Consider the following 25,322-nt stretch of genomic DNA (forward strand, 5'->3'; position numbering starts at 1 on the left):
ACCTCAGAGGGTGTGACCGCACTTCTAACACCCTCCTTCATCTCTGTGCACCTAGTCACACTGGCCTCCCTCTGATCTCTCACCAGAGCCAGGTCCCCACCCCTGGGACCCAGGGGACATGAGATGAGATTGAGCATAGTAAAAATCTCCCATAGACTATTATTCGGATACAAAATGTACAAACTATGGTTGGTTTTCTTATAGTCTAACCCCTCATGGTCCAGTTATCTCTTCGGCCTTAATTAATTCCTTGTCCCTCCTCTTTCATTATGTTAAAGAAGGCACCATAACTTGCAGGCCAAGTGAATGACACAAATGCTTCGCTTTTTTTGGTCACTGATAAAGAAACCTTTGAAATTATTCACTTATTCTTACCAATATACTATGACTATTTCAGGCTTAACTCTATCCATTGCCTGTGATCCAAAGATAGCTAATAAACCTGGAAGCAGAAATTTCTCATAATATTTAAATAGTGGTCTCTTTCTTCCCTTGCTAAATCCATTTACTGGAATTCCTAAAACCATGGAGGCCAGAAGGAAGTGACACAATATATTTCAAGTGGTGAAAGAAAAGAACTTTCAATCCAGAATCCTATACCTAGCGAAAATATGGTTCAGGAATGAAGGGGAAATCAAGATATTCTGAGATGGAAAAAAAAAACCCCAAAACTGAGAGAATGTGTGGCCATCAGACCCACCCCAAGGGAATGGCTAAAGGCAATTCTCTAAATAGAAAAGAAAAGATAAAAGAAAGAAACTTGGAACATCAAGAAAGAAAGAACACAGTGAGCAAAAGGATAGTAGATACAGTAGGGTTTCCTTCTCCTCTTGAGTTTTGTAAATTGTGTTTGACGGTTGAAGTAAAAATTGTAACACTGCCTGCTGTGCTTCTAAATGTATGTAAGGGAAGTATTTAAACAATTATATTACAAATGGCGTAGGGTAAAGGGATGTAAGGGAGGGCAAGTTTCTGTACTTTACTTGAACTGGCTAAATGATGACATCAAGAGACTGTGATTATATGTAGACATATATATATATGCATGTATGTATTTAGTTTAGCTACTCCAGTTTTCCTTCAATTAATTTTTATATGATATATCTGTCTCTATCCTTTTACTTTCAACCTGCCTATATTGTTGTATTTGAAGTGAGTTTCTTGTAAATAGCAAAGGGTTGGGTCATGTTTTATAATCTACTCTGTGAACCCATCTTTTAATTTGTGTATTTAGACCATTTACATTTGCATTGTATACTAATGTGATATATATACACATACCACGTATATATACAATGCAATAGCTAGAGTATCACACCTAATACTTGATACCTAGGGTAAGCATTATAAAAGCTATACAAAGACACACCAAAAAACGCTATCATTAAATCATAATGAAATTCTAAACATTGTTGAAGTAACTCACAGAAAGTCAGGAAAAGAAAACAGAGAAATGAAAAACATAGAGAACAAGCAGAAAACAATAAACAAAACGGCTGACTTAAGCCCTAACATATCAATAATTACGTTATATGCAAATGGTCTAAATACACAAATTAAAAGACAGAGGTTCAACTCAGCCATAAAAAAGGACAAAATTGTCCCATTCACAACAACATGGATGGACCTTGAGGGTATTATGTTAAGTGAAATAAGCCAGACAGAGAAAGACGAACTCTGTATGACTCCACTTATAGGTGGAAGTTAACATATAGACAAAGAGAACTGATCGGTGGTTACCAGGGGAAAGGAGGGGTGGGGGGAGGGCACAAAGGGTGAAGGGGTGTACCTACAACATGGCTAACAATAATGTACCACTGAAATTTCACAAGGTTGTAAACTATCATAATCTTAATAAAAATAAAAAACTGAAAGAAAAAAAAAAGACAGAGGGTCAAGGAGTGAATTAGAAAATGTGGTCCAACCATTCGCTGTCTACAAGAAACTCATTTCAAATATGTGAATACTGGCAGATTGAAAGTAAGAGGGTGGAAACTGATATTTCATGAAAACATTAATTGAAGGAGAGCAGGAGTAGCTTTATTAATATCAGATAAAGTAGACTTCAGAGTAAAGAAAATTACCAGAGTAAGATAAGGACAATATATAATGATAAAAGAGTCAATCTACCAAGAAGACAGGAATCATAAATGTGTATGTTCCAAACAACAGAGCTGGAAAATATGTGAAGCAAAAGGTGATAGACTGAAAGCATTAGTAGACAAAGCTGAAATTACACGTGAAGATTTTAATATCCCTCTGTCAAGACAGAAAATTAGTGATCCAGAAGAACTCAACACCACCAACAACCAACAGGATCTAATTGACATTTATAGAACAGTGCACCCAACAGCAGCAGAAAATACACGATTTCCAAGTGCCCATGGAACATATACCAGAATACAACATATCCTGAGCCATAAAACAAACATCAACACATTTAAAAGAATTGAAATTATATCTAGTGTGATTTCTGTCTATAATGGAGTCAAATTAGAAATCAATAACAGGAAAACTGCCAAACACTTGGAAACTAAGCAACATTCCTCTAAATAATCAGTGAGTCAAAGAGGAAGTCTCAAGGAAAATTGAGAAAATACTGTGAACTGCATGAAAATGAAAATACAACATATAAAAATTTGTGGGACACAGGCACAGCAGTGCTGAGAGGGAAATTTATAGCATTAAATGCATATGGTAGAAAAGAGGAAACGTTTCAAATCAATAATATAAGCTCCCACCTCAAGAAACTAGGAAAGGTGCAAACTAATCTCAAAGCACCAAAAGGAAGGGAATAACAAAACTGAAGCAGAAATCTATGAAATGAAAAACAGAAAAACAATAGAAAAAATCAATGAAACTACAGTTGCTGTTTTGATAAGATCGATAAAGTTGACAAACTTCTAACAAGAAAAAGAAAAAAGAGAAAAGGAACAGATTACCAATATCAGGAATAAAACAGGAAGCTATCACTGCAGACCTGGCAGACATCAAGAGAATAATAAGGGAATAATAAGGGAATATGTTATTTGTGTCCTACAAACAATTCTACACACATAAATTTGACAACTGAGATGAAATAGACAAATTCCTTGAAAACTACCACCAAATACTGAATACATAATTTGGCTAGCAAAAACATTATCTTTCACCATTAAGCATAATGTTAGTTTTAGGCTTTCTGTAGATTTGTATTGATTTTTCTGAGAGTTTTTATCATGAATGGGTATTGAATTTTGTCAAATGCTTTTTCCCCTAAGATCAGTAATAAGGCAAGTATGTCTGCTTTCACCATTCTTGTTCAACATAATGCTGGAAATTCTAACTAGTGCAATAAGGCAAGAAAAGGAAATGAAAGTCATACAGACTGGAATTAAAGAAGTAAAACTAGCCCTATTTGCAGACAACACGATTGTCTATATAGAACATCCCAAGGAATCTACAAAATGTTCCTTGAACTAATGAGTGAGTTCAACAAGGTTGCAGGACACAACATAAACATACAAAAACCAATTGTGTTTCTATATACTAATGATGAACACAGGAATATCAAAAGAATTACAATACCATTTATAATTGCTTAAAAAGATGAAATCTTTAGGTATAAATCTAAGAAAACATGTACAGGGCTTGTGTGCTGAAAACTACACAACACTGATGAAAGAAATAAAAGAAAATCTAAATAAATGGGGAGACATTCCGTGTTCATGGATTGAAAGTTTCAATATAGTAAAGATATAAATTCTCCCCAAATTGATATACAGGCTTAACACAATTCCTATCAAAATCCCAGCAAGATTTTTTATAGGTATAGACAAGACGATTCTAAAATTTATCTGGAAATACAAATGATCTAGAATAGCTAAAACAATTTTATAGAAGAAGAATAAAGTGGGAGAAACCAATCTACCTGATTTCAAGATTTATTATAAAGCTTCAGTAATCAAGACAGTGTGGTACTAGCAGATGGACAGACACATATACCAATGGAAGAGAACGAAGAGCCCAGAAATAGACCCACACAAATATGTTCAACTGACTTTTAACAAAAATGCAAAGGCAATTCAGTGGAGGAAAGATAGCCTTTTCAACAAATGGTGCTGAAACAATTGGACATTCATAGGGCAAATAATTATTCTTGATCTAAGTCTCACACCTTATACAAAACTTAACTCAAAATGGGTTGTGAACTTAAATATGAAATGTAAAACTATAAATATTTTAGGGGAAAAACAGGAGTAAATCTTCAGGATCTAGGCTAGGCAAAGAGTTCTTAGACTTGACATCAAAAGAATGATCCATAAAAGGAAAAAGTGATAAACTGGACTCCATCAAAATGAAAATATTTTCCTCTGTGAAGACTTTGTTTAAAAGATGAAAAGAAAAAGACAACTTACAGAATGAGAGAAAATATCTGCAAACCACATATCCAACAAAAGGCTAGTACCTAGAGTATATAAAGAAGCTTCAAAACTCTACAGTAAGAAAAACAAACAATCCAATTAAAAAATGGTCAAAAGGCATGAAGACACATTTCACCAATGAGCATATACAGATGGCAAACAAGCGTGTGAAAAGATGTCCAGCATCATTTTCCGTTAGGGAAATGCAAATTAAAATCACAATGAGATACCACTACACATCTATCAAATGGCTAAGATAAAAAATAATGACCACACCAAATGCTGGCAAGAAAGCAGAAAAACTGCATCACTCATACATTGCTGGTGAGAACGTAAAATGCTGCAGCCACTCTGGGAAACAGTTTGGTAGCTTCTTGAAAAGCTAAACATGCAACACCATACGACACACCAGTTGCACTTCTGGGCACTTATCCCAGAGAAACAAAGACTTGTGTTCACACAAAAATCTGCACATGAATGTTTCTAGTGGCTTTATTCATAAGAGCCACAAACTGGAAACAACTTAGATGTCCTTCGGAGGGTTGGTTAAGCAAACTGTGGTACACGCACATCATGGGACACTACACAGCAGTAAAAAGCAATGATCTATGGATACAAGCAACAACCTGAATGAATCTCCAAAGAATTGCACTAGAGTGCAAAGCCAATCCCAAAAGGCGACATGCCGTATGATTCCATTTATATAACAAGCTCGACATGACAAGATGAGAGAAAGAGAGAACAAATAAGTAGTTGCCAGGAGTTAGGGGGTGGGGGAGGGGGCAGTGGGTGTGGCTATAAAAGGTCAACAGGAGGGATTCTTGCGGTGATGGAAGTGTTCTACTTCTTGACTGTATCACCATCAGTATAATAGCTGTGATATTGTACTGTGGTTTTGTAAGATGTTACCATTAGGGGGAAACAGGACGAAGAGGACATGAGACATCTCTGTATTATTTCTTAAAGCTACAGGTGAACCTACAATTATTTCAAAATAAAAAAAATTTAATTGTGAACATCTCCAACGTCACTGCCTTTCTCTAAATGAGAATTCATCTGGCCCTGCCTGTGTTTTCTCTCTTTCAGAGTAAGGGATGGGGAGGGGAGGGCAGAATCAGCCTGGGGGCCAGGGGGTCATGGATTTAAGTCTTTGCTCTTCATGTGGCAGCTGCAAACCTTGAGTATGTCACTCATCCCTTCCAAGCCTCGGTTCTGCAAAAGAGGGCTGATCAAATTTACGTTGAACGGCTGCCCTGAGGTTAGAGAGAACATGTGCAACATGCCCACGGGGTGCCTAGCACATAATAAATGCTTAATAACTAGTAACTGTTTCTCCGCTGCTACCACCACCTCGGTGGAAATTCAGTCCACTTCGCTTGGTGCAATAGTTGATGGTATATGGGTTCCTCCCCAGTGGATTGGAAACTCCTTGGGCCAAGTATGGGATCCTATTGATTCGTCTTTCCCTCAGTACGTATCCTAGCCTTTTACATGATAAATGCCTCATTAACACATACTGGATTCAACTCATGGAATAAAGTAGTATATAGGGGGACCAGGGCAAAAAAAAAAATTGAGGCAGAAAAACGAAAGATCAATAAAGAGAAAGAAAACATCCTTGTTAAAAGCAACCTGCTGTATTTCAGCAGATTCAAGGAGCATATACGCGGACAATTTCTCCAAATTCATGTCTTAGGCCACAGGTTCCACTTGAGATATTAGATATAATGTCTCCAGGAAAAACATCCAGGAGAACAGGAACCAGTAGTTTGCAGGGTTAAGTCCAAAAACGGCTTCCTTATTGATAAGGAGGGCCCTGTACTCTTGCTGGGGGCAATCTTGAAAAGGCCTGCACAGAAGTGAAGAGGACAGCTATGTGTCAGTTGACTGGTAGTAACCACAAACAGTAACATCTACAGTTGAATTCACCCACTAGAACGAGAGAAGACCCACTGCCTTTCCAAGGCCTTTCAAGCTACTCTTTCCATTTTCCAATCTTTGGAGATAAAGCAAAAATTACTAGAAAATAGGTGAGAAACTGGAAGACTGCCTGGGGTTATAACCTAGAAGAACTAGGTTGTCAATTGAGATGCCAGTGAGGGTAGAGAAGCTGGTTAAAGTTCAACTGATCTTTAAATGAAAAAGCTTTAGGTTCACCAGCTTGAAAGCACCTTTGTTACAAGATTCTTCTTTGAACGTAAGCTCCTTGAGAGCAGGAGTCCCCATCTGTTTTGTTCACCGCCGTTTTGCCAGGACCTAGAACCACATAGTATATATTCAATAGGTATTTGTTGAACAAATGAAGGATTTGCCTTTGTTACCCTCAAGTGCCTCAGGGCACTGATGGTAGCGCTAAATGTGGTCTGCCTTTGTCTTTGTTAAAGCCAGTCCCAGGACAGAAGCCTCCACCTTGACATCTCCACACTGGTCCACAAATTCCGAGGAAACACAGCTTCAATAGAACTGGGCGTGTTCAGTCAAGGAAGTCCTCCTGGCAAATAGGGAAGGACTGGTCCCCTATGGAGGTGTTCTCCCTGCAAGGGTGGAACCCAGCTGCGCCTTCAAGGGCTGCTCAACCCGAAGAAGACTCTTCTCCAGAGTATGCTCACCAGAGTTTACTTCTTCAATGCTGAGAAATCGCCACGTCTGCTTTGAGCTGAGGCTGAACTGAGCCCTGAGACGGAGACAGTGGGGCTAAAGACACTCACCTGAAATGCAATACAATCCCCACCACCCCGCAATCTGATTAAGTGGCATTCCCCTCCCACCTTGTCATATCATTTACCCAGTGTGAAAGGAAATGTGGGAGCAGCAAAGGCAGAGGGTGAAGTTCTCAGACCCTGAGCTCTTGCTCCATGGACAGCTTCCTCATGATAGGGGTAGAACCAGTATCGATATCTTAGGGTTACTGTGAGAATTAAATGAAAGGAAACATGCAAAACACCCAGCACGATACTGCAGTGCAGGAGGGGGAGGAAAATATTTCCAATAAATGGTTCTGGCCAAATGGATATCAGTTTAGACAAAAAAAAAAAAAAAAACCTTGATTCCTGCCTCACACCATAAACACAAATCAATTCCAGACAAATCATAGACCTAAATTTAAAAAGGTCAAACTGTAATTCTTCAAGAGGAAACCATAGAATAGCTAGCTTCATGACATTGGGGCAGGAAAAATTTCCTTTAAAAAGGTCTGAAAAAGTTCGGATTATAAAAGAAGAGATGGATAAACTGGACTTCAGAAAAATCAAGAACTTATATTCATCAAAAGACACCATTAAGAGAATGAAAAATCAAACCACAGATGGAGAAAAGATATCTGTAGTACATATAAGTTTGTCTACGAGATATGAGGAACTCCTACAAATCGATAAGAAAAAAGCAGAAAACACAACTTAAAAAACTAGGCAAAGGACTTGAAAATGCACTTCATGAAAGAAGATATTCAGTGTCCAATAAGCATATGAACAGGGGCGCAACATCAATCATCAGAATAACTAAATTAAGAAAACATTGCTGAAAAGCTAAAATTTAAATGTTTGACAATACTAAATTTTAGAGATGCAGAACAACCACAACTCTCATACACTGCTAGTGTGTGGGTAAACTGATACAGCCACTTTAGGAAACTATTGGACCTTGTCCACAGAGCTAAAAGAAATCCAGTGCCTATCCTATGATGCAGCTGTTCCACTTCTAGTATATCCAAGAGAAATGGATGAAGTTGTCCGCTGGAGGCACAAACAAGAATGTTTGTGGCAGCTTTGTTCCTAACAGCCAAACCCTGGAAACCACCCAAGCGTTCACCAATAGTAGAACAGATAAATAACCAGTGGTATATTCACACAATAGAATACTACGTAGCTATGAAAAAGAACACTAGGTTGTCGAAACACACTAGGACATAGATGAATCTCAGATATAATGTCAAGCAAAAGAAGCCAGATACCAGAGTATAGGTTGCATGATTCCATTTCCATTAAGTTCAATGGGCAAAAGTAATCTATTGCAATAGAAGTCAGAATAGTGGTTACTGTGTAGTGTAGTTATGAATGAGGAGGGAACTTGGAGGTGCCTTCTGATCTACTGGACATGTTCCATCTTGATTTGGGTGGCGGTATATAGAAGTAGACACATCAAGCTGTACACCTAACATCCGTGTGCTGTGCTGCATGTATGTGATATCCCAACATATATGATAACAATAACCCACTAAACAGAGTACAAGATACATAGCAATCACTCAAAAAAGTTAGTGACATATCATTTTTGCTAATTTTACTATCACAATGACGGATTCCTTCCCAACTTCATCCCCTGCTACCAGTTTTCTCCAGAAACACTGCAGGAACAATACAGTACCTTTTAAACTTTAACTTAGTAGTTTTTAAAACTACTTCCGCTTTCCCTTTTGTCTCAGAAAACAAGTATGGAAGTCAAAGACACCTTTATTTCAAATGACTCCCCCTGCTCATTATACCTAGGCAAGATATTCAACAAAACGTGCAGCACAATCAAGCCAGCATCAAGACAGGAAAGAAAGCGAATGCAGAGGACAGCTGATAATCAGATACATCAAATAACCTGGGAACTGCAGGGCACCGTGCTGCTTGCTCTAATTCTCACAGCACTCGCCTTCCTCGGGAGTCTTTTAAAATACTGGAAAATCTCCCCTGAATATCCCTTTTATTTGGGGAAGACCATGAGATCGAGGTCTACACAAAAGAAGCAACCTCTCCCGAGATGTGTCATCTGTATGTTATCACTAGGACTCCGCCTTCAAACCAGGAAATTAAATAAGGCAGGTTGGGGCAGTGATGGAGCTGGTCCCACCTGACTCATCAGCATTTCATTTCTTACTAATTCACAGCTTGACTTTGGGTTAACCTTCAGTGTTTACAGGATAAATGGATTGGGCTTTGGAGGGAGAGGAGGTGGGGAGCGATAAACAGAACATAAAATACAGCAGGATCCAAGCACCGGCTTCCAAATAGAGAAGGAATTGGAAGAGACTGACACAGTAACTTACCTGTCTCATCATACACTGTTTAAAATAAGCTAATCAAACTCTTCAAAGTCACACTTGGGTCAACGCAAGTGAAATCAGCGTCACGCAGAAATGCCGATGGAAGTAGGCAGATAGAAGTCCCTCTCTCTACATGAACGCTTAGCTCACTTCAGAAGGTGCTCATTCTTAGAAATAGAGAGAAATGATTACATTCCACAAAGATATCATTCTGTCTATGCCTGAGTCAATTTCACATTTTAACCTGCTGTAAAACTTCTGTGAAATTATACAATTTTGGTAGATGCCTGTGAATTTGTGAAGTGAGTCATCCTAGCGTTAACCAAAGCTGGTGAAAATGTCTGGCTCAGCCTGCATCAGATCATAAATGAATCTTTACTTTCCGATATTATCAAAATCAGCTGGCTGCCAGGCACTTAGTCAACTTATGCCAGTGCATGGGCACAAAGGACCATTGGTTGAATGCCATGTCCCACAATAATAATCTCTGGTCCTCTATCAGGATGAAGAAATGATGACTTGTGATATGGAAGACTGCAAAATATCAACAGCAGGTACTAAAATGACAGAAGCAGGGACCGGGAGGAGAGACATTGAGTGTACTCAGCAAAGAAAACCAAAGTGACACCATCTTCTTCTTTCACGCTCAAAATAGAGCACAGACAGTCTTTCCCGGTGGTTATCAAACCTAGATGCTTTCTAGCTGCAAGCTCATGAAATGATCCTTGAAATTATATTACCAAGAGAAATTTTCCTTCATTGCTTATTTTGATATAATTTCAATAAGTGTACAGTATGTGAAATTATTTCTTCATTTCATCCTAGTTCTGAAAATGAAATTCAATTTATGAGCCAAGCTGTGGAACACTCCAGCTAAGCATGACACACCAGCAGCATGTTGTTAGCTATGAGACCAGGTTCCCGGGTAGTGGGTTTCTCTCCCAAGGTGAGAACAAATAATCCTTTAGGGGCAAAGTTGTCTGCGTGTTCATTCCCACTGGGTTGAATCACAGATTTTGGAGTCTTAACTGATAGTGGCAACTCAGACACCCAATTTCTTCAATTTGTTTTGTGATCTCTGAAGAGAAGGGCATGGGAGAGATCCCACAGAAGACAAGAGGGTCAAACACCATGGATACATCTGGGGACCCCCAACAAGGACCCCAGACAAGGAACCTGTGTGCAAGCAGGAATCCTGACTCTGAAGGGGATCGGGGCTATCTCTGTGAAGGCTCTCAGCATAAGAGCAGAGATAAGGCTGTTCCCAGAAAATATGTTAAACTGATGCTCTCAGGGGATGGGTTTTCAATGACTTTAAAAAATCATGACAGGGGCCAGCCCTGTGGCATAGTGGTTAAGTCCAGCACACTCCGCTTCAGTGGCCCTGATTCGCAGGTTCAGAACCCGGGAGCAGACCTACACCACTCATCAAGCCATGCTGTGGTGGCAACCCACATATAAAATAGAGAAAGCCTGGCAGAGGTGTTAGCTCAGGGCTAGTCTTCCTCAAGCGAAAAATAAGAAGAGGAAGATTGGCAACAGATGTTAGCTCAGAGCGAATCTTCCTCACCAAAAAAAAAAAAAAATCATGACATATTTAAGACATACAGAGTTATAATAAATAACAAATTTCATAATAGCATACTCAGAATTCAGCTTAAGAAGTAAATGTTACCAAAACAGTTGACATCTCTTCCCTGATTATATATTGATTGTAGCTTTCCTCAATTACATTGCCTTCTCAGGCAAACATTGGCCTAGATTTGGGGTCTGTCCTTCCCATGATCTACTTTTATACAAATGTATGATTCCTTTAGCAATCTGTGGTGTTGTTTTGATGTTGTCAAATGTTTATAAATAGTATTGCACTGTTTATTCCCTGCTAGAACTTGCCTTTTCTGCTCAGCAATTTAATTGAGATTCATTCATGTTAACACATGTAGCTCCAATTGATTCCTTTTCTCTGCTGTATGATAGGAATGGGCAGCCTCTTTCTTCACCCTCTCTCCTTTTCTCCCCCGCCCCCCACACTTTTCTTATTTTCTGCGTCAGAGAGGTATGACTTTTACCATCACAAGAGAATAAAGTTGGGAAGGGGGAGACATCCTCCACATGACTACTCCTCACTCCTCCTTCTTCCAAGTTCTCTCGGGGAATGACAGTGTAGAAACCTGGAGTCATCCTCCACTCCCCCAGCCAACGACCAAGTCTTGCTGGTTCCCCTTCTAACATCTCTCAAGTCCCTTTCTTACCTCTCTTATCTCCCCATTTGCTCTCACGGCCTGACATCAGGAGCCTATCTTTTTTCACTTGGATTGGGGGGATCTATCTGCCCAGCCTCCTTCTCCTTGCCCTGCCCGGGGTCAAATCCAGTTTTATTAATCCCAACTGCTAATATCCCAGGCCAGGCTACCATCGTCTTAGGCTTGTATTACTTTACCAGCTTCATTACTGGTCTCTTGCCTCTAGTCTCATTGCCAGAAGAAGCTTTCTAAACAGAAACTTGAACCTCAGGAAACCATCCCCTCCACCTTAAAAATCCTTCAAAGACTTCTCATTGTCTTCAGGATGAAATTCAAACTGGAAGCCTGATGTGTAAGACTCCTTGTAACCTGATTCTAGCCCATCTGGCCAGCCTCATCTCATCCACCACTAAAGAGCTATTGAAATTCTCCAGACCGGCTGCACACCCTCTCACCTTACCTGTGGTTTCTTCTGTCTGCATGGTCTCCCCTCCTTTCTCTGACTGGCCACTGCTGGCTACTGGTCCTTCAAGACTCCTCTGAGCAGCCTCAGGAGGTCTTTTCTGAGCTCCCACTCCATCTGAGTTGGCCCCTCTGCTCCGTGGTCCTCAGAATCCCCCTTGCTTGCCTCTCCTATGGCATGCTCACACTGATCAGTACTCACCTGTCCATTTCTCTTCTTCCCCACACAGCAGTGGGCTCCCAGATCCGTATTTCCAAGACCCTGCTCAGTGCCCACACCTGGCAGGTATTGGGTGAATGCTGGGTGAACTATCTCAGGCCACGTGGAGGAAACTGATGGCCACATACCTGTGGAGACCCTGAAGTGCAACCATCTCATTACTGGAATTATTGAGAAACATGGCACTCTCAAAAAGTGGATTTTCTACATAATTGAAATTCACCTCTTTAAGCCAGAAATACCTGTATTAAGTAATTTATTTAGAAATTTTTCTAAAAGTACTATATGCCACTGGTATTTGGCCAATATTCTCTGGGATGTCTGGACCGGTTTTCTCTAGCCACATTTATTCTCATAGATCAGTGCCTGTGCCCCACAGTTGTTGAATATTTTGAAAATCGCTCCTGATTATTTGCTTTCTTAAATTTTTAAAACAATCAATAAAGGTGTTTCCAACATTTCCTGATGCTCCATTGTTATGAGCATCCATCCTTAAGTGGCGGAATCCATACCAGGTTTTGTCTCTACGGGCCCCATACGGCTAAGCTTTTATTTATTTTTTAAAATTTTTTTAATTTGTCTATTTTACTTTTTGGTGAGGATGATGGTCCCTGAGCTAACATCTCTGCCAATCTTCATCTGTTTTGTATGTGGGAGGCTGCCACAGCGTGGCTTGTTGAGTGGTGTATAGGTCCATGCCTAGGATCCGAACTCACAAACCGCAGGCCGCCACAGCAGAGCATGTGAACTTAACCACTATGCCACTGGGCTGGCCCAGCTGAGATTTTATGTAGAGGGTTGATATCCCTTCTGTCAATGATCTTTGCTGTCATCTGTCACTTCTCAGTCATCAAGGGAAAGTCCTGCCCTGAAGGCAGCCAGGGAAATCCACACACCTCGGAGGACCTCAGAGGAGCTGCGGGTCCATTCCCACTACCCTCCCTCCCTCCTCTTCTTCCACCTTCTGCTCCACAGCCTAGCAGAGCATCATGCAACTGTTGCAACTGGGCCAGTGGAATTGGCCTGGTGGAACTGGTCTGAAGATGAGTCCCAGAGAAGTCGGATCATCTCTGCTGTATCTACACAGCAGTCCAATGGCTAAAAAACCAACCAACCAACCAACAAACCAACCAACCAACAAGCCTTACATGGTTCTTAGATGATGCCAGCTGGCAAAGTTAAGACATTTTATTATATGAGCTTAATCGAGAGTTGTTTTCCTTGAGTAAGCAAGTTAGAAATATTTTACCTGGAGTTTATTAACAACAGTTCTTGGTCATGCTTAAGATGCTTGTTGAGAATTCTACTGAAATTAGACCCTCAACAGCTTCGGAGAAAATGCAGGATTACGTCATCTATAATTGATACACAAATTAAGCCCGTTGGAGAACCACATGATGTTTGGATTTTTAAAGTTCCAGCCTATTTTCCCTCATAAAAGAAGCTTGTACAGAGTCAGGCTGCCCGAAGGTGTACATTTTCAGTTTACAGTACTTGCTCTTGACAATAAATCTTATACTTCTACTTGACCACTCCATTATTTCCTCAACGGTCTTAAGTTTGTTTTTTGAGCAAAGCCACACACACAGAAAAGAATTTTCCCCTTCTCACTGGACAGTTCTCATTGGCCTGCGAGAATTACCTCATGAATAAAATAAGCAAGGGCCCCCCCAATTTTTAAGTGGGTAAGACTCAGCCTAAGATGAAAACACACCAGTGATTAAAGCCTTCATTTTTAATTTCTGCATTTACCTGCAGCAGGAGGAAAACTGAAACTAATTTTCCACTTTACTTCATTGGCAAACTATTTTTCACTTTGGTGAACATTCAAGGCATGGTGATAAATGGCAAATAATAAGCCACCAGCGCGCTCAGTGCATGGTTGGAGGCCCCTTGACTTTGTCTTAAAGGACAATGTCACGTGGCCCTCCCTCTGGGATGAAACCTTGTTGTCCTGTAGGGCCCTGACTCATATCGGCCTCCAGCACCACTGGAGGGCGTCAAACCAAAATGACCTTCGTGGACATCAGCAAAAACACAGCTCCTCACTGAGGGAGAGACACACCAGCTCAGCTTTGGTGGGACCAAAGCCGTCCCCACTGAGGCACCTGCTCTTCCATACCAGGGATTAGCAAATGTTTTCTGCAAAGGTCCGGGGAGTGAATATCGTAGTCTTTGCAGGCTGTATGATCTCTGTTGCACTGTTCAACTCTGCCTGTGCAGCACAAAATCAGCCATGGACAATAGGACAATGAATGGGCCTGGCTGTGTGCCACCAAGACTTCATTTATGGACACTGAAAGGTGAATTTCACATAATTTTCATGTCACAAAAGATTTTTTTTTCAATCACTTAAGAACGTAAAAAGACATTCTTAGCTCAGAGATCTTACAAACAGAAAAGTAATATGATTTTCTGGGACGGTATCTAGTGGTCCTACAGAGGCCGTGTAGAAAGTATGTCCCTGAAGCCACTGGAGTAAACTAAATGCCTGCAGATTATTTAAGATGCTAGAAGAATGTGCTGGTTTTTACCCTGGCTGATCTCAAAGAGGTGTTCAGAGTAGACAAAAAATTGAGTCAACATGTGCAGTCAACGGTTTCAGAATGGCCGGAAAAAAAAATCAGGAGATGTTCTGGAAGAAAGAGTCTTTGAAAAATGCACTAAGAATATAATTCATAGCCTGCTGCCGGGTCCAAAGTGTGGGCCTCACCCCCTAATTAATCTTAATGGCAGCGCTGCCTGCTTCTGCTCATGGCATCACGATGAGAATTCACCACACATTTCATTCAAGCGTCTGTGAGGCCTGAATACCTCAGGAGCGGGTGATTCCATGGTGATGAAATTGCAAAACGGTCGAGGAGCGAGCTCTCTGGAATTCTGCAGCCGAACAGAGGCGAGTGTGGGTGTGAAATTGTAGGCAATTACATTTTATCACTGCTACACAAGTTTCTGCTGAATTCATTAAAATTTGCTCTCAGGACCAGGTTGCGGGACTGTGAAATTTTGGTGGTCCTGATGAAAAAAAAAAAAAAAACAGAAGCAAGTGTTCACTCCCTGTGCCGCCGGGAGCCACGGAACATCCGCACTGCAATGAGGCTTGGATGTGACTGACAAATGTCACCTCCTGGAACTGCAGCTGCAAATTAAACAAGGGGACTCTTAGAGAAACCATGCCTGCATTCTGAGAAGGGCCAAGGGCAGAGTCAGAGGCTGGGCGAACAGCAGGCAGAGATGCGCGCCTGATACAGAGGGGAACCAGCCCCCCTCCCGAAGCTTCCTCCGGCCCCTGGGGATCTGCTAAGCACCCATCAACAACTGCAGATAGGAGTGCCAGGGAGAGACGAGAGGTGTAAATTTGGAAGTTAAGTGAGAAAGAACCCCCCCACTGAGAGCTGAATTAGGAGGGTAAAAGCTGTGACCAGGAAGGTCCCTGCAATTAAACAACAGTAATGAGAGAGCCGGGCCTGGCATGAAGCATTAACTCCTGGCAGCTGTGGAGCCAGAGGGGCTGCCCCCCAGCTGAGGAGCTGGCTGGCTTCTCTCCCCTCTGCCTGAGCAGGACAGGCTGCCCAGGGGAAGCTGCAAGCTCAGCGTCCTCCTGCCAGTGTTGTCCCGAGCCTTTGTCAGCGCAGCCCAGGGGGACCTGTGGAGCAGGGGGAAAGAGGTCCTTGTTCTCCCTGTCTGTATGCTCACGCCAGCAGCTGCAGCTTCCTTGACACAAAAGGATCTGCCTTGTCCCACCTCCCCCAGGCAGGTGAAAGCGAAACCCCAAGGCACGGCTGCTGCCCAAGATGGACATCTTTAACAGATGCTCAGATGCTCCTTGTGTTCTTCCAGCAAGACCAAAGGGCTGACCCAGGGTTGGAGCGATGGGAGACATGGTTCTGAACAGAATCCCTTCAGTCTCTGCATGAGACAGAACAGTCTCAGACACACCAGGTGGAAATTCTGGCTCCATTAACTGTACCTGTGCCACCCTGGGGAGCCCAAGTAACCTTGCTGATATGCAGATTGCCCCACCCATCAAATGGGCACGAAGCAACCTGCAGAGGCTCAGTTAGTGATTCCTGTCTCTTCTCCAGGGACAGGGACTATTTCAGATTCAGAAGTCACCATCAATTTTAAGGGGCATCAGTCGCATGATTACAACCCGTACTCCTGTGGCCTGCCACCAAGAGCCCTATACCCATCTGAGGGTCAGTAATATCCAGGAAGGAGAGCCTGCCACAGCTCTGCAACCCGGGAAGTAAACCATTAGTCATGTCTCTCCCTTATAATTTAGCAAATGCACATTACCCCATCTGCCAGTGCAAGCCTGCTTTTTCATACTTTGCAGAAACTGAGATTCCCAGGGAGTAGGGTATCTGATTTAGCTCACTCCTCATGGCCACTTGCAGTGGCATGCTAGAACCAGCTCGCATGGGCTTGTGAGAGACAAGCGTGTGCATCTCTTCCCTACTCTGTGTTCGTTCAGTGGTATCACATTGATAGCCTGAAACCAGCCATGGTGGGAGTATTTACACCACAGAAAGCAGCACACACTACAGCTCAGGGCAACTCCCCTCCTCCCACCTCCTCCCCAAGCTGTTTGTTGTTGAAGACTGACCAGCACACTGCTGGCCCTGTCCAAGCACTGCTGTGCACTTAGGGGAGACAGGTCAGCCAGGAACACAGCTGAGTGTGGCCAAACACAGGGGACCCTGGCCCACAGCACACCTGCCCCATGCCCCAACATCTATCATCCACCATGTGACAGAATGGCACCAGAGGCCTGAGCTTTCAACCCAAATGCACAGTGAAATGGATCCAGGGCAGCGCAAGTGGAGTCCTGCCTTGCTTTTACCAGGGTTCCACCAGGAGCCACAAATGGCCAAATGCAAGGCTCCCAGACCCACTAGATATGTGATGGTGGGTAAGAAGATCTCTGGCCTCTGAGCCCGTCTCTCCATCTGCAACAGGGGATCATCAGAGTCACTTCCTTAGAGGCTCTTGTGATAATTAAATGAAGTCATTCCTATAAAAATGTGTAGGCCAGCATGTGGCACCATGCCCACTCCACATTGACGGCTATGGGAGAGGTGGCTGTGCTGAGAAGCAGCCTGCCGGGCTGCACTGCTGAGGCAGCTGTGAGCTCCAAACAGAAGGCACACAGCCCAGGATGTCCTGCATCAACTCTTATTCATTTGCCTCCAGTGAAACTATTTGGTCCTGAGACCAGACAAGTAAGCTGCAGCAGCTAAATTGCTAAGATGCATACTCATCATTCCTTCATTAAATGGACACTCAATAAGGACCAGCCAGAGGCAGTCCCTACCTTAAGTGACTCATAGCCCAGCACAGGAGCCAGATGAGTAGAAGGCCAGAGCAGCAGAGCTTCGAACAAGCTTTCACAGCCTGAGCACTGTTGACCTCTGGGCCAGAGCACTGTCTGTAGTGGGGCCGTCCTGTGCATCGTAGGATGTTTAGCAGCATCCCTGGCCTCTACCCAATAGATGCCAGTAGCACCCCTTCCATTGCAGTTGTGACAACCAAAACTGTCTCCAGACATTATAAAATGTCTCCGGGGGGCAAACTTGCTCTGGTTCTCAACAGACAGGTCTGGTTTAGACAGACAGCTGTCTGTTCCAGGGGCTGTGGGGGCAGGGGCTCTAAACTGCCAGGCTCTGCAGACCTACACGCTCAGAAGAAATCTGGAAGTGCCTCACCAAAGAGTTGGAGTGACTTTCCTTTACAAACTGAGCATTTCGGTATCCTTCGGCCTTTGTAAACATCCCTGTGGAAACAAGGTTGAAAATCCCACCAGATTTGGGTGAGCATAGGAAAGGGGTCCTCAGGGGGTGACTGGACCTGGATCCTGAAGGCCAAGGCCTGAGAGGCAGCAAGGGCGGCCCTCACTGAGGCAGCAGCAGGGACGAAGGCCCCCCATAGGGGCCATCCTTCTCCCTCCAGGCCAAACACAAGCCAACAGTCAAAACTAAAACCCCTCAGTGAACAAAGAACCTGACTCTCAGAGGGGTGCAGGCTTGTCCCAGCAGCAGGGACACTGAGGCCCATGGGGTTTTGTGTCCAGGGAACCCATCAATGCCTGGCTCACTGTTGGCACACCAGCAGTATTTATTGATGTACCCTTCCCCCCTTGCTTAGCAGACAAGGAAACTGTGGTCCCAAAAGTGACTTTCCCACGGTTTCAGAACATGTTAGAAGCAAACAAGGGAAAGAAATGAGAAAAATAATAATGACACCTGATGGCCACCACTTGAAGCAAGCAGTCTCCAAGGGTCAGGGCTAGGCTAAGGGCATTGAAAATGTCATCGTATATGGTCTCCAAGGCCCTCGATGAGTTAGGTATGGAGTTATTCCTGCCATTCTACAGGGTATAAGTGACTTTATCAAGGTCCCACAGCCAGGAAGTGGCAGAGCTGGAAATAAACAGAGCCCACACTCCTGACCCCAAGCCAAGTAACTTCGTGCTAAGCAAAGAGGCGATGGACAGGTAGGGCCCAATGGCAGGAGGGTCACTTACAGAGAAAGCCATCAAATCCAGGCATATACTACCAACCACCCCTCACCCTCAACTTTGCTTGGAAGGACTTCTGCATACACTCTGAGCACTTGTCTTCAAGAGGAAAGAAAGGGCCTGCCTCTCGCAGCCTGGACAAGTTTGCTGATGAAACCATAGCAACCTCCTCCATCTCACGTAGGAGTGGCCAGCCTTGTCCCATGTCCACTCCGCCATGCAGACTGGCTTTGTTCTGCTTTTCTCTGTCTCCCCCTGGTGTGTGGCATGACTACTAACCCCCACCCGCCCCAAGCCACCTGATCAAATGCTAAAACGAAGACGTCTTTGTGTTGACTCAACCATAAGTGTAGGAATGAGACTCCAGACCCGAGGTCTATTATATACACACACACACACACACACACACACACACACACACACACACACACATATATACATATATATATAAGACTTTCAAACTCATACATCAATGAATTTGCTGTCGCTTTCCCTAAAAACAAGGCACTTTAGGAACCCCAAGCTCTGCTTTCTCATTAGCATCTGGGAAATTGGCATGTTTCCAGGAGAACAGAACACTTCTCCCCACTTAGTGGTCCTGGCCCACACTGGGCTGACTTAAGGCACTTCAAAGCTCCTTGTCATTTGGACAAATTGGAAACAGACAACAAAGGGATGAGAAAGAAGCCATCCTCGTGCGCGCATCCTCCATCCAGAGAGGCAGCACAGTCCTGGCAGGCAGCCTTTGATGTGGCCCTGTGGCCACATTCCTCTCTCAGAGCTCCTGAAGCCAGTCCCAGCAGCCTCCTCCTGCTGTTTTGAAACTGAGCAAATACAGCCTCCCAGACACTATGCTGCACCGTGCAAGCAAATGCACCTGCTGCGATGTTACCAGCCACTAAGGAGATGCTGGTTAAAATAAGGATCGCCCCCTCCGTATCTCCCTCACCTTTCTACATCCGCATTGAAAACCATTTCCCTCTTTGCAGCTCTCTGTATTTTCAAGCTAGTCTACAGTCATTAGTTACTAATTCCTCTCAATAGTCTTGTGAGCAGACTAATCACCCAGCCAGGTGTGTGACTGAGAGGCAGGCCCCCGAGTCAGAATGCCTGCCTTCAAGGCCCAACTCCGGCATTCGTACAAGGATGACCTCGGTTAGATGATTGCACTTCATTCCGGTTTGGTTTCTTTATCTTTTAAATATTCATGATCATAATAACTACGCGGTGGGGTTATTGAGCGGATCAAATGGAATATCCGTGCTTGAAAGATAGCAAGCCAACAACTGGTGTTGTTCATTATTTTTCTAACTCAACTAATATTAATTGAGGGCCCCTACGTGTCAGGCATCGTGCTAAGTGCTGGAGATAGAAGAGTGAAGAGACTGGACTGAATCCTTGCCTTTCAGAAGACAAGAAAAAAAAAAAGGACAAGGCAAAAATATAAGGAATTACTTTCAAGTTTCAGAAATTTCGATGATGGAAACACAAGGGACTGAATAAAAGACGCTGGGACAGCACTGCTGGACAAGTAGACAGGGCTAGCCTCTCTGAGGAGCCAGCTGAAAGGCAAGGAGGAAGCAGCCAGCAAAGACAGGGTGAAGGCATTCCAACAGGAGGCAACGGCCTGGGCAGCCACCTTGCAGCAAGAAGGACTTTGGTGAGACCAAGGATCTGAAAGAGGACAGAGACTAGAGCTGGTGAGCAAGGGGCAGCAGCGTAGATGACCACAGGGGTTGACATTTCCAGAAAAGCCCTTTTGCTGATGGGTAGAGAATGGGCCAGAAAGGGACAAAAGTGGAGGCAGAGAGACCAGTTAGGGAATACACTTAGGAGGCAGGGCATTCAGGACTTGCTGATGGAGCACATGCAATGAAGTCAGCAAGGGAAGGAATTAAAAATGACCTCTAGATTTTCTGCTGAGGCAAGAAGACTGGGGACTGCATGGGAGGTGGAACATTTCATTTACACATGTCCAGACTGAGATGCGCATTACCCAGCCATTGGTGGCATTGAGTGGGCAACTGGCTGCAAGAATGTGCAGCTCGAGGAGAGCCTGGAGAAGAGAGAGATATCTGGGAGTCTTGGCATAAGGAGATACATATTTACATCCATCAGGACGTATGGGAGAGGGTAGAGAAGAGAGAGTAAGGGCTGGGACGGGTAAAGGTTGACCCAGAAGACATGGCCGGTGAAGTGAGGAAACCAACCAGGAGAAAATGATGTCCTTGAGCCAAAAGAAGACGGAGGCTCGGCTGACCTATGCTGCTAGGAAGTCAAGGAATATCAGGACAGAGAGGTGCGCCACTGTTGACCTTGATCAAAGCAAAACGCAGATGGCAGCAGGTGGAGAGGGCACTGGAGATGAGCGTATGGTGTGCATGTTTGACAAGTTTGCCTAAAGGGAAGCAGAGGACTGGAGTGGTCTCTTGGGAGAGATGCATGGTCAAGGAAGATAGTTTTTAAGTGGGACCGGTTACTATGCTGATGTAAACAGTCCAGGAAGCAGAGACGAGTGGTATTATAGGAGATATTGTAGAGAGATAACAGGAGAGACACTCTTGAGATGGCAGAAGGGGTGGGAACAGAAGCAAATGGGGGCTTAGGGCATAAACCAAAGATGGGCAAATCTCCACCGCCACAGAGAGAACGTCGTAGTTTTCTGTTGCTGTTAGCAAACTTAGCCCTTAAAACCACACCGGTTTATTATCTCACAGTCTTTAGGTGGGAAGTTGGGCAGATCTCAACTAGGCTCTCTGATCAAGGTCTCCTGGGACTGAAGTCAAGCTGTCAGTCGGGGCTGTGCTTTCATTAGGAGTCTGAGGTGCTCTTCCATGCTCATTCAGATTAGAAGAGAAAGGATTTGGTTCCTTGCAGTTGTAGGACTGAGGTCTCTGTTTCTTTGCTGGCTATTGGCCTGGGGTTGCTCTCAGCATCTAAGGGCCACTCTCACGTCCCCACCACATGGCCCCTTCATCTTCAAAGTCAGCACAAAGAATCTCCCTCACATTGGAATGTCTCTGACCTCAGGAAGGGCCTGACCCTTTTAAGGGCTCACCTGATTGGGTTGGGGCCATCCAGATAATCTTCCTTTTGATTAACTCAAATTCAACTGGTCAGTCTCCTAATCATGGGAGTGGTATCCCATCCCATTCCCGGGCTTGGCCCACACTTAAGGGGGTTACACAGGACGGGTATACTAGCGGGCAGGAATCTTAGACTTCTGCCCACCGTGGAAAGAGGGAAAAGATGGAGAAAGACAGAGGCATAGTTGGAGGGTTTGAGTAAGGCAGACAAGAGATTTTGCAACTCACAGTGTCTATTTCTCAATGCTATATGAGGCAAGCTCATCTGCTGAGAAAGTTGGAGGAGAGAGCATGGGAGGGCTGAAGGATAAAGACAAGAGGTTAAGGAACCAAAAGGCCAGGCTGGCAAGAGGAAGGCTGGAGTTGGTGCTGAGTTGGAGGGTGTGGCCAGGATGTGAGTGGTGCTAGCAACTGGGGAGAGGGATGCATGGCAAAGTCAGCGGGCAGGAGCTTCACTCCAGCCAGCCTTTGCAAAAAGGGAGGGAAAAATAGTCTGGGAGCTGTTTAGAGGGGATCAAGGATACCTCCTTTAATTCCCAGCTTGTGGGGGGTGGTGTAGAAGAAACAGCTGCGAGGGAGCAGAAGCCAAAGGGTGGCCATGGGAGGAACAAGTCTGTGAACTCCTAGGGCTCTCGGGTAAGAAGAGAACTAGTTCCTAGCACTGCATTTGATACAAAAAAGCAGCTCTTCCTGGGGTCCAGCGAGATCCCTGCCTCCTTTATTACAACACAAATCCCTACAATCAACTGTCTTCATGTGGTAGAACTTGCCTGGGTCTCTGATCCTCATAACCTGGGAAGCCCACTTAGCCCAACCAGTGCCAGGCTCTGTGTAGAAGGGGCTGAGACTCTGGTCCTTCCTTTGAGGATTCCACAGCCTGATGCAAACCACCCACAGACGATCATCACACAGGTTAGACCCAGACCACAGACCAGGTGGAACCTAGTATACGCCTTGGAAGTTTTAGAAAGAGGCGTGAAAATAAAAGTTAGACGCAGAGGGCAGGGTGAGCAAAGAGAAGGGTATTTCTTGGGAAAATAAGAGGGGAGGGGAGTTAATTGGAGGAGTGGAGTCTGATCTCTCCCCCCAACCTGTTGGCCGTCTGTGGCAGACCTAGGCTAACGGCTCTGAGTGTTACAAATGCCTTGCCAACCAAAACATCACCACAACAGACAACCTTGTGATCGTCCCCACTAAAATCAACCCTTGTTATGAGAAAACCAAGTTCAGAAGGGGCCCCAAAACTCCTGAAGTATTTCTGGACCACAGAGAAAGCAGATATGTATCACCTTCAAGCTTAAAAAAAAGTGGGGGAGGGGGCGCAGAAAAGCAATGCTTCTTTTTAGCTGGTGACCCAGTACATTGCATGGTGGCTGTTCTAAATGATTCATTGTAATCCTTGTGAACCAGAGGCAACAGCATACATCTAAAGGAAATCTCTCTTTAAAAATTAAATAAAGCGAAAGCTCTCCACAAGCACTGGTGTACACTCCACACCCAGCTCGGCACTAATCATCTTCTCCTGCTTTATTGCAGACCCTGCTTTATTCTCTGTCTGTCTTGAATTCCCCTGCATGGCACACTTTATGCCTGCAGACTCAGAAACTCCTGAGGGCAGGGACTTCATTAAGGTTGGTGTCAATCAGCGGAGAGTTATGTGAAATTTCGAGAGCGCCAGCACATGGTGAACTTGATACATGGCCTTACTCTCCCCTGTTACCTTCCCACCAGGCCAGCTTGTTCTTTAAACTGCAGGAATCAGATGCATTTAAATGGACCCCTAGAAGTTAATATATTATTACCCAGTTAGCACAATTCCATTTCACAGGACTATAATGTAATGCTCAACGATTTTTAAGTAATAAAAGGAGTTACTTTAAAACTTAATTAGGAAAATTTAGAGACTATATAGGATTCTTACTGAATTTCTGAAAACTTTGGAATAATGTACTGATATTCCTGAGATTTATCTACTGGAAATCCTGGAAAAAGCTTTTGGAACTGTTGTAAAATCATTCTCAAGGGTACTGTTTCTTACAGTTTCGCAGAAGGTATTTTACTGAAAAGAAATAAGAAACCAAACAGGAACGCCCCAGTTCCTAAGAGAAGTTCCTCTGAGAAGCGAATCCGCATTCCTGTCTCACGTCTCTATTCTTTGGGGAGGTCCCTAAGTATCCTTAATGTTTCATTACACTGGGTACAGCTGTGCTCTTTTCACACTTCCCATTTCTCTCACAGTCTTTCAAACTAATGTGATCTCATTTAAAAGAAAAAAAGAGAAAATAAAGGAAAACTATTCGAGTCATAACAGAATCTTTATCAAGATCCCAGGAACACATTTTCCCAATGCGTTCCCCTGCGGCATCTCCACAGACAGCATTTCCACCCTTCCCTTTGCACAAACCCAACCTTAGCCCATGGCTTGATTTACTTACATTAAAATAGATGTGCTCCGTGCAGGAGGTGGCCAGGGAAATATGTGTTGGGTTTGGTGCCAGTCCCTTTTACAGAGGTCAGGATTAGAAATGCAAAGGTAATTAGAAGATGCAGTCAGTGAGCGCAATGCACCCAGCTACTGACCCGCAACGTCCTTCTGGAGACACAGAGATTTCCTTTAGAACGGAAGGTGAGCAATCACTTTTCAAAGACAGGAATCGGTTTTCACTCCCACAACCTCAGTGCAAGCCAACGGGCGGGTGAGACTCACCAGGGTCACTCGCTCTCTCAGGAGGGCTGGCCCGGAGCCCTGTGGCCCCAGACACTCAGCACCAGCAGTAGTCGGGAACCCGGGAAGCTGGGCTGGAGGGCTGCTCCTGCTGCAGAGCCTCTGTGCAGTCAGTCGGGCGGGGCAGTCACCTGTTGCTCAGTCACAGGTAAGCCTAAGGGAGTCCCAGAGCCCTGGAAGGAGGCCGAGGTAGGAGGCGGCACATGAATAATGAATACACTCTCGCCTCCCATCATTAGCATGCCATTCAAACTACGCAAATGAAGCATCCGTTTCTCATCCCAGCTTAAAAGGAGAGGCACAGCCCCTGCCTCCTGGGAGGGATGAAGCAGGGGGAACTGGGAGGGCAGGACCTGATGCCCAGGATTGACCCTCCACCCAGCATTCAATGCTTGAAAGGAACATCCATGAGGGGGTGGGGATGGAGTAGGGGGTGGGAGAGTTAGGAGGGCATAAATAACCTCAAGACCTCACACCTCTGGCTGCCAAAGCAAAGGGGCACCAAGCAGGTGGGATGAGTGTAAGTGGTCAGGCCTGTGCACCTCTGGCTGGAGAGCCAGCACCTGGAACCTGTGCCCCTCAGAGGAAGACCTGGCTGGAGATGGTGGGCAGGACAACCTCAGATGGCCTCCTGAGG

At 44.2% G+C, this 25,322-nt stretch overlaps 1 protein-coding gene across 3 annotated transcripts in view; it reads right to left on the bottom strand.

Annotated features, from left to right (window-relative positions):
• The window catches only part of C2H10orf90 (chromosome 2 C10orf90 homolog), a 128,547-nt gene extending 103,763 nt beyond the window's left edge, over positions 1-24,784 (bottom strand). The window contains exon 1 of one of the 3 annotated variants that reach the window (XM_046651744.1): positions 24,668-24,784. The gene's annotated coding sequence lies outside the window, so the exon portion shown is untranslated. Of the gene's footprint in view, positions 1-24,395; positions 24,476-24,667 lie in introns of those variants that run through there. The other 2 variants (XM_046651750.1, XM_046651737.1) reach the window with 2 other exon arrangements.
• Positions 24,785-25,322: the final 538 nt, after the last annotated feature.

Source organism: Equus quagga, chromosome 2, assembly GCF_021613505.1.
Source record: "Equus quagga isolate Etosha38 chromosome 2, UCLA_HA_Equagga_1.0, whole genome shotgun sequence".
NCBI classification, from domain to species: Eukaryota; Metazoa; Chordata; class Mammalia; order Perissodactyla; family Equidae; genus Equus; species Equus quagga.